Genomic DNA, 15,109 nt, shown 5'->3' on the forward strand with positions numbered 1-15,109 from the left:
ATAAATGAAACCAAAAGCTGGTTCTTTGAAAGAATTAACAAAATTGATAAACCACTAGCCAGTTTGATCAAAAAAAAAAAAAAAAAAAAAAGGAAAGGACCCAAATAAATAAAATCAAGAATCAAAGACTAGAGATCACAACCCACACAGCAGAAATAAAAACAAAAATAAGAGAATATTATGAGCAATTATACGCCAATAAAATGGGCAATCTGGAAGAAATGGACAAATTCCTAGAAACATATAAACTACCAAAACTGAAACAGGAATAAATAGAAAATTTGAAGAGACCCATAACCAGTAAAGAAATTGAATTAGTAATCAAAAATCTCCCAAAAAACTAGAGTCCAGGGCCAGATGGCTTTCCAGGGGAATTCTACCAAACATTTAAGGAAGAGTTAACACCTATTCTCTTGAAGCTGTTCTAAAAAATAGAAATGGAAGGAAAACTTTTAAGCTCATTCTATGAACCCAACATTACCTTGATTCCAAAACCAAAGACCCCACTAAAAAGGAGAACTATAGACCAATTTCCCTGATGAACATGGATGCAAAAATCCTCAATGAGATATTAGTCAACTGGATCCAACAATACATTAAAAAATTATTCACCACGACCAAGTGGGATTTATACCTAGGATGCAGGGCTGGTTCAATATCCTCAAAACAATCAATTATGATTTATCACATCAATAAAAGAAAGGCCACAACCACATGATACTCTCAATAGATGCAGAGAAAGCATTTGACAAAATATAGCATCCTTTATTGATAAAAACCCTCAAGAAAGTAGGGATAGGAGCATACCTCGAGATCATAAAAGCCATTTATAAAAGACCCAACGCTAATATTATTCTCAATGGGGAAAAACTGAGAGCTTTCTCCCTAAGTTCAGGAACAAGACAGGGATGTCCACTCTTGCCACTGTTATTCAACATAGTATTAGAAGTCTTAGCCTCAGCAATCAGACAACACAAAGAAATAAAAGGCTTCCAAATCAGCCAGGAGGAGGTCAAACTTTCACTGTTTGCAGATGACATGATACTCTATATGGAAAACCCAAAAGATTCCACTAAAAAACTGCTAGAACTGATCCATGAATTCAGCAAAGTTGTAGGGTACAAAATCAATGCACAGAAATTGGTTACATTCATATACATCAACAATGAAGCAACAGAAACAGAAATCAAGGAATCGATCCCATTTACACTTGCACTAAAAACCATAAAATACCTAGGAATAAATCTAACCAAAGAGGTGAAAAATCTATACACTGAAAACTATAGAAAGCTTCTGAAAGAAATTGAAGAAGACACACACAAAAATGGAGAAAGATTCCATGCTCCTGGATAGGAAGAGAAAATATTGTTAAAATGTCAATACTACCCAAAGCAATCCCTATCAAAATAACACCAGAATTCTGCACAGAGCTAGAACAAACAATCCTAAAATTTTTATGGAACCAGAAAATACCCCGAATAGCCAAAGCAATCTTGAAAAAGAAAACGAAAGCAGGCAACATCACAATCCCGGACTCCAAGCTGTATTACAAAGCTGTAGTCATCAAGAGAGTATGGTACTGGCACAAAAACAGACACTTAGATCAATGGAACAGAACAGAGAACCCACAAATGGACTTAGAAAAGTATGGTCAACTAATCTTTGACAAAGCAGGGAAGAATATCCAATGGAATAAAGACAGTCTCTTCAGCAAGTGGTGCTAGGAAAACTGGACAGCGACATGCAGAAGAATGAACCTGGACCACTTTCTTACACCACCTGGACCACTTTCTTACACCATTCACAAAAATAAACTCAAAATGGATGAAAGACCTCAATGTAAGACAGGAAGCCATCAAAATCTTCAAGGAGAAAGCTGGCAAAAACCTCTTTGACCTTGGCCGCAGCAACTCCTTACTCAAGATGTCTCCAGAGGCAAGGGAAACAAAAGCAAAAATGAACTCTTGGGACCTCATCAGAATAAAAACTTCTGCAGAGCAAAGGAAACAATCATCAAAACTAAAAGGCAACCGATGGAATGGATGAAGACATTTGCAAATTACATATCAGATAAAGGGTTAGCATCCAAAATCTATAAAGAACTTATCAAACTCAACACCCAACAACAAATAATCCAGTGAAGAAATGGGCAAAAGACATGAATAGACACTTCCCCAAAGAAGACATCCAGGTGGCCAACCAACACATGAAAAAATGCTCCACATCACTCATCATCTGGGAAATACAAATCAAAACCACAATGAGATGCCACCTCACACCTGTCAGAATGGCTAACATTAACAAGTCAGTCAACAACAGATGTTGGTGAGGATGCAGAGAAAGAATTTCTTTTTGTACTGCTGGTGGGAATGAAAACTGGTACAGCCACTCTGGAAAACAGTATGGAGTTTCCTCAAAAAATTAAGATTAAAACTACCCTATGACCATGTAATTATACTACTAGGTATTTATCCAAGGGATACCGGTATGCTGTTTTGAAGGGGCACATGCACCCCCATGTTTATAGCAGCACTATCAACAATAGCCAAAGTATGGAAAGAGCCCAAATGTCCATCGATGGATGAATGGATAAAGAAGATGTGGTATATATATATATATATATATATATATATATATATATATATATATACATACACACACACACACACACACACGTGTGTGTGTGTGTGTGTGTGTGTGTGTGTATATATATATATATATACACATACACACAATGGAGTATTACTTGGAAATCAAAAAGAATGAAATCTTGGCATTTGCAACTACATGGATGGAACTAGAGGGTATTAGGCTGAGAGAAAGAAGTCAATCAGAGAAAGACAAATATCATTTGACTTCACTCATATGAGGCCTTTAAGACACAGAACAGATGAACAGAAGGGAAGAGAAGCAAAAAATAATATAAAAACGGGGGGGGGAACAAAACATAGGAGACTCTTAAATATGGAGAACAAACAGAGGGTTACTGGAGGGGTTGTGGAGGGGCATGCGCTAAATGGGTAAGGGGCATTAAGGAATCTACTCCTAAAACCATTGTTTCACTATATGCTAATTTGGGTGTAAATTTAAAAAATAAATTAAATAAATAAATAAGTAAAATTAGAGCCTCCCCTCCCCCACCAAAAAAAAGAAAGCAGTTAGGATCTGAAGTTTAGGAACATGGGAAACTTTGTTTATACGTCCATCTCAGTATGTGTAGAAGGCTCTGAGTGGAGGAAGGCACATTTGACATACCCAGTTTATAAGTGCCAAAGGGAATTAATATTTGCTCTTACTCCACAAGAAAAATCTGACGCTAGAATCTTGCATTAGTTATCAGATGAGAATGATGGCTCTTAAGCATGACATTTAGTCTTACTGCGTTGCTATAACTTGGGAGCTGGATTTGAATGCTGGGACACACTGATTAATGATACACTTCCTCTTTCTAAGAAGACTAAGTTGTTTTTCTGATGTCACTTAGGTAGTAAGTGGTAAGGCTGGAGACTGAAAATAGGTTTGTGGACTGTGGATTTAGTCTTTTCCACCAAACCCTGATGTCACCCTGCTCTTTGTGCCCTTCAGCATTAGGTCAGCAGAAACCATAACATTTATTTGGCAATTTAGAAAGATGTGGGATATGCTTACTTAAGAGAGAGGGAAGTTTACTTTGTTAACAACCAGTTTTGTTTCATAGAGAGAAGAGGTGGCCCATGGCCCTTGCTAAGAAAGTTTCTATCCCTGGAGGTCCCTGGGCTGATTCAGTCCTATGTGATGAATGGGCCAGTAAAGGACTTATTTTTTTAAATTTTTTAAATGTTTACTTTTGAAAGAGAGAGAGAGAGAGAGAGAGACAGAGAATCTGAAGCAGGCTCCAGGCTGAGGCTCCGAGCTGTCAGCAGAGCCTCACGCGGGGCTCAAACCTACAAACTGTGAGATCATGACCCGAGCCGAAGTTGGACACTTAATCGACTGAGCCACCCATGTGCACCAGTAAAGGACTTATTTAGTATCTGAATTGGCTTGAAGAGTCATCTGGCTTTTGAATCTGGCTAAGAAAAAAATGGTGACTGAAGTAAAAGAACTGCATGTCTGGCCTTTATAAAATACAAGTGTTCCAGATGTTGTCTCAGCACTTCATATTATTCTCATCCCTTTCTATGCCAGGCCTGGTACCTGGAGTTGAAAAACTGATTTTTCCAGCACAGTCTGGGACTCAACTTAAGTAATGAGAGCCAGATGCATTCATGTGAGATTTAGGATGTAAAGGAAAGTTCTTCAGGCATCAGTGGGTTCTTCAGTAGACGTGGGTTTTTGCAGTTATTGCACATCCCTGCCAATTACCCTCCTCAGGGTTGCAGGGAAGCTCTGACTTTAGCAGCAGTTTCCTTCAGTCTCTGGACCATGGGGCAGCAGCACAAGCTTCCTGATTCTCTGGACTGAAACTACAGCTAAATACTAAAGGCCCTCACTCCCTATAATTTCTTACCTTAGATCTTTCAGTGGCTTTGGAAACATCTAATTCTATGTACTAATCCTTTTTGCTTCAAAAACGTTGAATGGATTCTGTTTTACTGATTGACCTCTGATTTATAAAGTTGTAACCCTATGATCCAGCAATTGCACTAGTAGGTATTTACTCAAAGGATACAAAAATACAAATTCAAAGAGATACTTATATCCCGATGTTTATAGCAGCATTATCTACAATAGTCAAACTACAGAAATAGCCTGTGTCCACTGATAGATGAATGGATAAAGAAGGTGTGGTATATATACACAATGGAATATTACTCAGTCATCAAAAGGAATGAAATCTTGCCATTTGCAACAACATGGATGGAGCTACAGAGTATACTGCTAAGTGAAATATATAAGTCAGAGAAAGACTAATACCATATGATTTCACTCATATGTGGAATTTAAGAAACAAAAGATCAAAGGGCAAAAGAGAGAGAGAGGGAGGCAAACCAAAAAACAGACTCTTAACTATAGAGAACAATCTGATGGTTACCAGAGAGGAGTTAAGCGGGGAGATGGGTGAAATAGATGATGGGGATGAAGGAGTGCACTTGTGATGAACACAGGGTGATGTATGGAACTACATCATATATATAATGATATATATAACATATATATAACACCATATGTTAACTAACTAGAATTAAAATAAAAACTTAAAAAATAGTTGTAATCAGAGTGTCTATGTCTGAGGTAGAAATGGTAGGACCAATTTCTGTTTCTGATAGCAAAGACAATGGGAAGATCCAGACTAAGTTATATAACAGGAAAAAATATTACATGTTTTTATTTAAAAATGAAAAACGAACAGAAAAGTCATAACTATCAACATTTTGCTTTGTCTTTTTTTAACCTTGAAGATAAAGCTAAGTGTGCTTTAATCTTCATCACGTCTCCCACTGACATCATTTCCCCTTCCTTTCTCCCTTTGTCAGAGCAACCAGTATATTGGGCCTCTTTATATACTTCCAATTGATATTTTAATATAAATATGTAGAAATATTTTATGCATTTAAAGAATAGCATCATATGTACATATTCTCCATCTTGCATATTTGCCTCAAATCACACTGCTAAGGTTGATCCATGTAAGCATATGTAGGTCTAGTTCAATTGCTTCAACTGCTTCATAGTATTTCCTGATAATTGATGATTCCACATTGTATTACTATGTGCCCTTTTTAGATTGTTCCCAGTTATTATGCTATTATTAAAACAAAGATATAAGAAGCTCTTCTTATTTTGAATGCTTTCTGAGTCTTAGATTTTAGGGAAGCTAATACACCATATATGTTTAAAAAAATATTTTCTTACTCCTTGGTATTCTAAGATACCTACTTAATAGTGATATGGTCCATACATTCTAAAAACTGAGCGAAGTCTGGTTTTATTTTATTTATTTTTTTAAAGTTTATTTTTATTTATTTTGAGAGAGAGAGAGAGAGAGAGAGAGAGAGAGAGAGAGAGAGAGACTGACCAAGCAGGGGAGGGACAGAGAGAAAGGGAAAGAGAGAATTCCAAGCAGGCCTTGCTCTGTCAGCAGAGAGTCTGATGCAGGGATGGAACTCATGAACCATGAGATCATGACCTGAACTGAAACCAAGAGTCGGATGCTTAACTGACTGAGCCACCCAAGTGCCCCAAGTCTGATTTTAAATGATCAAACAAAAGGGATAGTTTAGAGGAACAGGCTTTCCTCAAATTCTCTATCCCTTCTGACTCTATGAAATCATAGAGACAGAACTGTGTTAATTATTTGTGAGTCTTTTGACTTTTAAACTGTGCCATCGCAGTATTTGCTTTAAAGTACCATTTGGGTCCCCATCAAAGGGTAGCAATATGAAACTCCTTGCCTCATTTGGACTTTTTTCATCCTTAACTTTTGTTTAGGCTCAATGTCAATTTCTTGCTCCTTGACAAATCCCCTGGCAGTACAGAAATCAATGTCAGAGCACAAAGTGTAGTGTGACAGTTATCCTTAGTGACTGTCCAGTGTAGTCCTTACAAGAGTATTTAGTCTCTCACTTGAAAGCTGTGTTTCATGCAGAGAGATATGCTTTTAAGAGATAAAGTTCCAAGAGGGTTGAAATGAGTCATAGTAGTTGATTAGTCTATGATGGTGATGAGTCACTAGAACCAAAACAGTTTGCAAAGTGCTTGGCTGATGACCAAACGCTCTGGCTTGAACTACTCAGATATGACATTTTGGAAAATGGGAAGAAAATTGTGATATCCTACTATCTCCCCATGGAACATGTTTGTCAGCTGGGTGGAGTATTATTTTCATTTTTGCACATACTGCTCCCTTGACTTGGAACACCCACTCTAACGCTACCACTCTGACTCGCAAATGCTTATTACTCATTTTTAAAGATCCGTTTCAGACCTGACGTTTTCCTGAGGCACCGTTACTCACTGTCATCACTAAGCCCCACAGCTGTTGGTTTCTACTGTTATTAGACAATCTGTCATGTCATATTGTAATTTACCTTTCCTAAATTTATCTTCTTCACCATTCTTCTGGAGCAGAGACCCTGTCTTGGTTGCTCTTTTGTATTTAGCACTTGTGACACAGGCAGAGTTCAACTCACTTTTGTTTCTTTGTTAAATGGGCATGTTTCTGTTCATATAGACACTGTGAGATGCTAACAATGATAACAGTAATAGTTAACACTTACTGTTTCAAACTTGTTGGGCACTGTATTGAGTGTTTTTGTTGTATTACTTCATTTAATCTCCTAACACCATCCAGAAAGTAAGTACTGTAATCCCTTTTATAGATAAGGATGCCCAAAGCACAGAGAGGTTATGTAACTTGTCCTAAGTCACACAGCTACTAAAGGTGGTGTAAGGAATTACACTTAAGCATTCTGACATCACAGACCACACGTGTAAGTACTATGCTATATTGCCCGTATTTTACCCTAGGAAGAGAATCTAAAGATAATTTTAAAGGGACAGAATACAATTTAATGTAAAAAAAAAATAAAAATAGAAGTCACCAAGAGAATGTCTTGGAATTAAGTTGAAGGCTGTATTTATTTGAGTTAGCGCTATTCCTATTGTCCCTGAGGGAGTCTCTGATTTACTGTGTAGGTAAGTAGGAAACCAAACTGTAGAGAAACTATGTACTGTGATTCCTTGTAAATAAGGAGAAAATAATAGAAGGCTCACGCGGCCTGAAACTCTTCCTTTCACAAAACATACATGCAGGCCAGGCTGAAAATGTTATGATACAGAAGGAGACTAAAGCAGGGAGGTGAGCTTATTAATTTCCCCCCTTTTTTGAATTATTTCACTGCATTATTTCACTGGAAACATGTCACTATTTAATATTTTAAGAGGAATTTAAAGAAAAAATTATTGAAGATCAATAAAGATTCTAGTAAGAAATTTCGAGGAGGTGACTTGCCAAGTCACACCTGGTAGGCAAAGTTGAGTTAATTCAAAGCAGTCCTCGTGAAGCCCTCATATTAGACGTGGCAGTTCCATTCTTAAGACTGTAAGAAATGAGGAAATTGCAACCTGAGGCTGATGGACCAGGCCTAGTGGCTGCACCATACTCATTCATGCATCTCCCAACTCACTCCACGCATTGCCCCTCAGGCCTTGGCAACTTTGCTCAGTGAGGGTCCTTGGCCACATGTCACTACCTGCTATCTCAGCCTTTCCTAGGAGGGCTCCTCATGCATCCCTGTCTGACCAAGTCTCTCACAAAGGTGCTGGCTCTTGCTGCCACTTCTGGGTTCAGAGGAAGGTACATGTTATGGGACAGGAGATTTGGCTTCCCCAGCAGCTGCCCCAAGGGGCTGGAAAAATGCAGCCTGGGAGAATGGGGGAGGAGCTGCTCTGTGCAGTACATTTGAACATAAAACTGAAGACAGCCAGACATAAATCCCTCTCTCATCCTCCCACGGATCAACTCTTCTGAGGCTCAGTGGTTCCAGATGGCCTTTCCAGAGACATCTGTATGGTCAAGCAATGGATTAAGTCTTCTTGTGGAGCCATGACCACTGCCTTGTGCTCAATTTCTCTCCTTCCCTGTCTCCCTCCCCCTTTGCCCTCATTCCTGCTGCCCTGGGAGCAAGAGTGGTAGCATCTAAACTTTACATCACACTCTGTTTTCCAGGGGACTGGGGCCAAGTTGTGGTGGGATATTCAGGTTTAGAAATGATGGCACCTGATGTTATAAATAGTCATTTAGACCAAAAGTTGGGAAACGCTGTTTCAAGTTTGAGCATGGGACCTGTGGGCTTTGGGGAAAAAATGTCTTTGGTCTGATACAAGAAAATGTAGGCTAGACATAATTATTCAGAAAAAATAAATTTTCTCTAGATTATATAGACAAGAATTAACTTGGGATTTTTGTGGAGCAGAATTATGTGAATGACATTATTTTCTTGTCTGTCTTCACTAATAGGATATATCTTTTGAATTAGCAACTTGTTAAGGCCAAGTAAAAAATACCAGCTTTATCTAACAAACGTTTGGCATTTTGACCAACTGTAAATATATAGTTAAAGCAAAAAAAAAAAAAAATCTAAGGACGCCTGGGAGACTCAGTTGGTTAAGCATCCAGATCTTGATTTCTGCTCAGGTCATGGTCTCATGATTTGTGGGATCGAGCCCTGTGCTGGGCTCTGCGCTGACAGTACGAAGCCTGCTTGGGATTCTGTGTGTGTGTGTGTGTGTGTGTGTGTGTGTCTCAAAATAAATAAACATTTAAAAAATCTAAATAAAAGTAATATATGCTTATCTGGTAATGTGATGAATATAGTCATGAATGAAAATTAAGAATTGGCAATAATCCTACCATACAAATAACATTTTGTTGTATGTCTGCTCATGTTTTCTATGGATAGGATATGTACATATTTCACACATAGTTTCATTTATATATTATACATTTGTGTGCATAATATAGTTATATATGTATACATATATATATATATATATATATATATATATATACTATGTATACATGTAGAATGTTTTTCAAATATACTGTATTAATACTTGTATACACTTTATAAAACTCAAACATATCTTATATATGATTTGGAGTGTTATTGTTTAACTTAATATATTATGAGATATTTCCTAAGTTATCAAGTATTATGAAACATGCCTTTTTATGGAGACATTCAGTCTTTCATTGCCTGGATAGGTCAGAGTTTTTACCGAACCTAATACTTTGTTGTTGGACATCTAGGATGTTTTAGATAAGAATTTTTGTATAAGTTTCCCTTTCCCGTTTCAAAAATGTTATAGAATTTAGAGGGATAGGAAAGTCTTTGAGGGATGGTCTAGTTCACACCTCCTTAATCCTTTAATTATCCTTATAAGCGGGACTGAGAATAAGTAAAACTGTACAAGGGTTTTATTCCATTTGCTTTTCTTTTATTCCTCTTCTTGCTTAGGTGTCCAATACCTTCAGCCCCCTTCTCTCTCTGCATGTTGCCCAAATTATCAAAGCCTCATCTCTCTGGTTTTAATAATGATAGCAGTAACAACAACAACAACAACAACAACAACAACAACAACAAGTAAGGCATACAGGGCTTACCCTGTACCAGGTTCTAGTCTAAATATTACATTTACTTCAACTTATTTAATTCTTACAGAACCTTCTGAGGTAGGTGGATACCCTTACTCTCCCCCAGTTACAGAGATGGAATCAGAGAGTGGTTAAGTTCATTATTCACATTCACACAGACTTAGTAAGTGGTGGACCCAGCATCTGAGCCTGGGCTGCCAAGTTCTAGAGACTGAGCTCTAACCACTATGTTGTAACAGAGGATCCCCAGGGTAAAGATGGCAAGGAAGTTTTATTCCGAGCTCTACTTGCAATTGCTGGGAATGACTGCCTGGAATGGCGTATTGAGGATTCGGAGGCCGCATCTGGGTTTAGAGAAGAAAAGAACCGTGATGTACAAACAATATCTCCCTTATGTGAAAGGGTGGAGCTGTTGCATATTTCCCATCTTTGCCTTATGGTTTTCGTTATGCTAGAATTAGGGATACAGGGATAAAGCTCTAGAGATAAAAAAAAATTCTGTAGGAGGAATAGAGTTAACTAATTTACTGTTTCTGCAGGAGGGACATGACAGGGCAGAGGTTAGGGCTATTACAGGCCTTGGAAATCACTTTTGTTCTACTCCCTTCCTGTCAATTGGCATGCTACCTCCTTCAGTGCCGATGACTCCATATGCATTTCAAGACTGCTATTTTCATATTTGTTAGAAAACTCTGCCTCTTTCATTCTGTTCATCCTCAGTTGAAATAAAAACAGAGGGCAACGGAAGGAACAAAGGCTTGGAGACAGGGATATGGCCTTGTATTTTTGGCTCCATTGAATCCACTCTTTTCTTGTGTAGCACTTACTAAGCCTCCCCTAACCCCAATTCTCTCATCTGGAAAATAATTCTTATGTTTTAAATTGTCATGGAGATTAAATCAGATAATTCTATTGGAAATGCCTTATATGCTGAAGATGAATGTTTCTTCCCTCATTCTTATTAACTCATACATTGTATCCTTTCATATTCTTTTTTTCCTTTGATTACTTCTGATGGAGGCCATTTACTCTAATATTTAATAGCTTGGTTTTTGGTTATATGGAAATATCCTTATCACGCTTTTAATTATGGCTAGTTCAGAAATAAACACTCAAATAAAGATCTGGCTAGTGCTTGGTGACTACACAAAACTGTGCAGAGGGTTAATTTAGTGCTTGCTTGTTCACAAATTGTATTTTAAGAAGTATTATAGAGGGGCGCCTGGGTGGCTCAGTCAGTTGAGCGTCCGACTTCGGCTCAGGTCATGATACCACGATCTGTGAGTTCGAGCCCTGCGTCGGGCTCTGTGCTGACCGCTCAGAGCCTGGAGCCTGTTTCAGATTCTGTGTCTCCCTCTCTCTCTGACCCTCCCCTGTTCATGCTCTGTCTCTCTCTGTCTCAAACATAAATAAACGTTAGAAAAAAAAAAAAAAAAAAAAGAAGTATTATAGAAAGCCAGTAACTCTCTCCTATGTTCATAGTGCAACCATTTCTTTTTTTTTGTAAGTTTATTTATTTTGAGAGGGGGTGGGAGAAGCAGAGAGAGGGAAACAGAGAGAATCCCAAGCAGGCCCCACGCTGTCAGGCAGAGCCCAAGGTGGGGCTTGAACTCACGAACCACAGGATCATGACCTGAATCAAAATGAAGAGTCAGACGCTTAACAGCCTAAGCCACCCTGGTGCCTCCATGCCACCATTTTCTAAATGGTCCAAGGCGGAAACTCAGGGGTCATCATATTCACTCACTTTAGTTTTGCATAACTTCTATTGTACACTAATCTTTTCTTCAGCAGTGTCCACTCTGACGTCAATCTCATCTGTGTAGGAAACTTTGCATACCTTTTAGAAGGACCTACTTAGGAGGGCTGGCCCTTGGGTGCCACCTTGGAACCTGGCTTTGGAATATTCCCTACATTGATAAGGCTCTTTTGCCCACTGGCGAACTCCCTGCTGTACCAGCTTGCCTAGACATAGATTAATTGTACAGATGACGTATTTATAGTGAACCCCAGCTTTCCTACTGGGAGTCTGGAGTTTTGGTAGTTGTAGAGGGTGCCAACATGACCATCCCCCAGTGAAAACCTTGGACTTTGAATCTTAAGCAGGCTTCCCTGGGAAGAAATACTGAATTTTGTTGGGAGGAAGGAGCATGTTCTGTGTGGCTATTCCTCCATTCTTTACCCCCTCCGGCCCCAGAGGGAGAGCTTTGGAAGCCTGTGCCTGAATTCCTGCAGACTCCACCTATATGTCTTCTTTCTTTGTGGGGTCTGCTGAGTATGGCTGTGCTGTAACAAAGCATAGGTCTGATTACACTCCCACTGTGGTAATGAGCTTTCTGAGCCATTCTAGTGAGTGATCGAATATGTGGGTGGGCCCGGGACACCCAAAAAACAATCCTCTGTATTTTTCATGCCTTAAAAGTTTAATTTGAATCTTTTTCATATCATCCATGTCTCCTCTTAACAAGCTCAATCTTTTCTCTACCTTCTTGAACATATGGAATATATTTCTTATAATTGTTTTAATGTCTGTGTCTATTAATTCTATCATCTGTGCCATTTCTGGGACTGTTGCCCTTGGATAATTATTTTGTTCTTCTCATAAGGGGTTGTTTTACCCCCCTTTTGGCATACTTAGTAATTTTTTTTATTGGATGCCTGATATGAATTTTGCCTTTTTGCTTATTGGCTATTGTAATATTCCTTTAAATGTTCTTGTGCTTTTTTCTGCAGTTAAGTTACTGGAACATAGTTTGATCCTTGGAGGCTTTCTTTTGAGCCTTGCTAGGTGGGACCAGAGCAGCCTGTAGGCTCACAGCCAAGGCAGTGCTCTTCTGTGTTCCCTATCTGATGCTCTGCGTATTACAGGGTTTTTCCACTCTGCCTGGTGGGAACACAAATTCCTCCCAGTCATTTGTGAGCCCCACGAATCACCCCGTCTGTTCCTTGCGGTGGTCCTTTTCTGGCCTTAGTAGTTTCTCCACAGCACACACTGATCAGCATTTAAGATGCAAGAGGAACCCTCAAGAAATCTCTAGAAATTTCTCCTTTTGTGGCTCCCTCCTCTCCACTCGGCTCTCTCCTCTCTAGTGCTCTAGTGCCCTGTGACTTGTAGCTGCCATGGCCTCTCCAAATTCTCAACTCTCTCTCCTCAACTCAGGGAGACTTCTGGGCTTTGTTTGGGTTCCCTCTTTGGGTGCTGAGGCCTGGAAACCAGGCAGTGAGTTAGGGCTATCATGGGGCTCCCTTGTTTGTTTTCCTTTTCTACAGGATCGCTGCTCTCCACCACTTGTTGTCTAGTGTCTGAAGACCATTGTTTTGCATATTTTGTCCATCCCTTTTTAGTTAAAATTTTTTTTAATGTTTATTTATTTTTGAGACAGAGAGATAGAGCATGAACGGGGGAGGGTCAATGAGAGAGGGAGACAGAATCTGAAGCAGGCTCCAGACTCTGAGTTGTCAGCACAGAGCCCGATGCGGGGCTCAAACTCACAGACCGATATCATGACCCGAGCCAAAGTCAGACGCTTAACCGACTGAGCCACCCAGGTACCCCTTCACTTTTTAGTTTTTAAGGTGTGTGTGTGTGATGGTAGATCTAGCCTGTTACTTCTTCAGGGTCAGAAATGGACATCCATATTTCCACACTATCTTTGAATTATGAAGCTATGGGCCTTAACTTCTCTGGGGACAATGCCTGGCACACATTACCTGCTGAATGACTAGAGGACTGAATGACTAGAGGACTGAATGACTGGTCTCCTTAACTTTACTATAGAGTTAAAGATACAGTATGATTCTTCATTTGCCAGACTAGACACATAATCAAATAATTATATTTAGATCTATGCATACTTGAAACAAAATCCCTGCTCTGGCATTTAGTAGTTACTGATCTTATGACTTATTCCCTTCTGAGGATAACATGTGGCTTATAGGGCAAGCAGGAGAATGAACCAAGAGGTGATGTGGGTAAAGTGCACAATAAGTTCTGAGTTAAAGTGGAGTTCTTGTTATTTTTAGTGTGCTGAAAGGGTGACCTTGCATTGATGCAAGACTTTATGATTCATGTGCTTTCCATATATATATCTTATATAACCCTAGCAATATATTTTCTCCCAAACAGTTACCTAGGTTTAATAAAAAGCAAACAAAATTCTCAAGGTTCTTATGAAAGAAGAAAAAAACAAAACAAAACAAGCTAATATTTCACTATTTGGAGACGTGGGAGCAGAGCATTGCTTTATAGAAGCCTCTTGAACATCATGCTCTACTTCTGGCTTTGAAGAACAACATCTGGCTTGCGTGATAGACTTTGTTTCTCAAGTTTTTAACTCGTTCTTCATCTACTTGTGTATGCCAAAAGCTGTTTTCCACAGACTCCTCTTTGTACTCACCTTCTGTGATATACAGCCTAAAACTGACAGCTGGTACAATTGGGAAGGTCTTGAATGGCTGGACTGCAAGCTCCCCTCCCCACTCTGCTCTCACGGATAAGGCCCCCCAGCCAAACAACCCTCCTTATCAAGGGGACCAGACACAGTCTCTGCTTATCTCTCACTAATGGGTTTTAGTTTCTTGCCAGCCTGTGGAATTATTCAAACAAGCCAATCATATCCCACTGTGGGAACCAGAGGGCACCTTACCCTCTTGACACTACAAAACCTACTTCCCATCCTCCCTGGTTGTTCATGCTACATCTGCATGCACCCTCCATGTGGCCCTGCGTGGGGCTCTGTGTCCTCCTTCCCTTGGCTATGAGGGCACATAACTCAGAAACTGCTGTTGATTTCATCTGCCCAATTCTGGGTATTAGATATTTGGCCATCCTCAGAACCCTAGGATGGGAATCTCTCCCTTGACAGTGGGGTGAATAGAAAGTGACTAAAACACCATCCTTGTCACCCACTGCACCTGCTCTCCTCACCTCTCAGCACTATTAGGGATGTGTGGAGGCAGCGCCTCCAGATTCACTCCACCGAATAAAGAGATCAGAGTCTGAGAGGAGGAGGAAAGGGCAGGGAGAAAGAA

General features: G+C 39.5%; 1 protein-coding gene across 6 annotated transcripts in view; it reads right to left on the bottom strand.

Moving 5' to 3' along the window:
- The window catches only part of LMNTD1 (lamin tail domain containing 1), a 533,991-nt gene that overhangs the window by 33,973 nt on the left and 484,909 nt on the right, over positions 1–15,109 (bottom strand). The window lies entirely within an intron of this gene.

The sequence above is a fragment of the Felis catus genome, chromosome B4, assembly GCF_018350175.1.
Source record: "Felis catus isolate Fca126 chromosome B4, F.catus_Fca126_mat1.0, whole genome shotgun sequence".
Classification (NCBI taxonomy): Eukaryota; Metazoa; Chordata; class Mammalia; order Carnivora; family Felidae; genus Felis; species Felis catus.